Source organism: Myotis yumanensis, unplaced genomic scaffold, assembly GCF_028538775.1.
Source record: "Myotis yumanensis isolate MYYU_CA2020_CCGP unplaced genomic scaffold, mMyoYum1.0.hap1 SCAF_3, whole genome shotgun sequence".
Classification (NCBI taxonomy): domain Eukaryota; kingdom Metazoa; phylum Chordata; class Mammalia; order Chiroptera; family Vespertilionidae; genus Myotis; species Myotis yumanensis.
The window spans coordinates 140,962,520-140,964,341 of NW_027223754.1; the positions used below are offsets into that span (position 1 = coordinate 140,962,520).

At 43.0% G+C, this 1,822-nt stretch overlaps 1 pseudogene; it reads right to left on the minus strand.

Moving 5' to 3' along the window:
* Positions 1-265: 265 nt before the first annotated feature.
* LOC139006345 (cytochrome c-like) lies at positions 266-575 on the minus strand (annotated as a pseudogene).
* Between the last annotated feature and the right edge of the window lie 1,247 nt (positions 576-1,822).

A 1,822-nucleotide genomic window follows, 5' to 3' on the forward strand; every position in this document is an offset into this window, starting at 1 on the left:
ACTAGGAATCAAGTCCCACCACATTGTTAGAAGGGAGGACAGTGACAGCACATGCTGAACCAAAATTATCATCAAAGCTCAAAAAGCTGACTGCATTCATTTAACCACAAGCTAATCTCATTTAAACCAAAACTGCCCGAAAGAAATGCTCTGTTAGCCATTCATGATCTGATTCTGGTGTATGAGATTAATTTACATATGGCACACATAAAAAAAAAGTCATGAGACATTTGTACTAAATAAGGCAGTGGCCAAAAGCTACTCATTAGTAGCTTTTTTTGAGATAAGCTCTCAAGTCTGCCCTTTCTGCACTCTTAATGCCAGCGAAGATCATTTTTGTTTCTGGGATGTACTTCTTGGGTTTCTCCAAATACTCTCTCAGTGTAGCCTCACCTCAGGTGATACCTTTCTTCTTGTTGGCATCCGGGTAAGAAAATCTTAGGGGCCTGACCTGTCTTTCACCCAAAGAGACCATGGAGATTTGGTCCAGTCTTGTGCTTGCCTCCCTTTTCCACAGTATGGCACTGGGCACATTTCTGAACAAAAATCTTCTTGCCCTTCTCAACATCACCCATTTTTAAATCACTTGTTAGTTGTGCGCCACACAGAGATCCCCACTCGCAAGCTGGACGTCCTGCTCTCTAAGTAAAGACTGCAGCTATTTTATTTTATTTTAAATATATTTTTATTGATTTCAGAGAGGAAGGGAGAGAGAGAGAGAGAGATAGAAACATCAATGATGAGAGAGCATCATGGATCAGCTGTCTCCAACCCTCTACTGGGGATGGAGCCCACAACCCAGGCATGTGCCCTGACCGGGAATTGACCCTGCAACCCTTCAATCCATAGGCCGACACTCTATCTACTGAGCCAAACTGGCTAGGGCTAAACATACTCTTATCATATGACCCAGCGATTGTGCTCCTTGATAGTTGCCCAAAGGAGTTGCAATCTATGTTCACACAAAAACCTACACATGGATGTTTATAGCAGCTTTATTCATAATTGCCAAAGCTTGGGAGCAACCAAGATGCATTTTAGTAGATGAATAGATAAACAAATTGTTGTACACCAGACAATGGGATATTATTCGGCCCTGAAATAAATGAGCTACTGAGCCAGGGAAAGACTTGAAGGAAACTTATGTCTATATTATTAAGATAAAGAAGCCAATCTGAAACAGCTACATATTGTGATTCCAATTAGAAGAAATTCTGAAAAAGGCAAAATTCTAAAACAGTAAAAAGATCAGTGGTTGCCAAGGGATTGAGAAAGGGGTGAAATAAATAAGTGGAGCAGAAAAGGAATTTTAGGAAGTGAAAATGTCCTATATAATAAAACCCTAATATGCACATTGACCAAATGGTAGAATGACTGATTGCTATAATGTGCACTGACCACCAGGGGGCAGATGTTAAACGCAGGAGCTGCCCCCTGGTTGTCAGTGCACTCTCACAAGGGGAGCACCACTCAGCCAGAAGTCCTGAGCCAGGTTCACAGCTGGCAAGCACAGGGGCAGTGGCGGGAGAGGCAGCAGGACTGGGAGCAGGCCTAAGCTGGCAGTTGGATATCCCCTGAGGGGTCCCAGAATGCAAAAGGGTGCAGGCCAGGCTGAAGGACCGCCCCCCCCCCCCCCCCCCCCCCGCCCAGTGCATGAATGTCATGCTCTGGGCCTCTAGTTTTGTATAATGGTAGATACATGTAATTATATATTTGTCTAATATATAATTATATATTTGTCCCTAAAATGCATAACACCAAGAATGTGGCACAATGTAAACTATGGACTTTGGATGATAATGACTTGTCAATACAGGTTAGT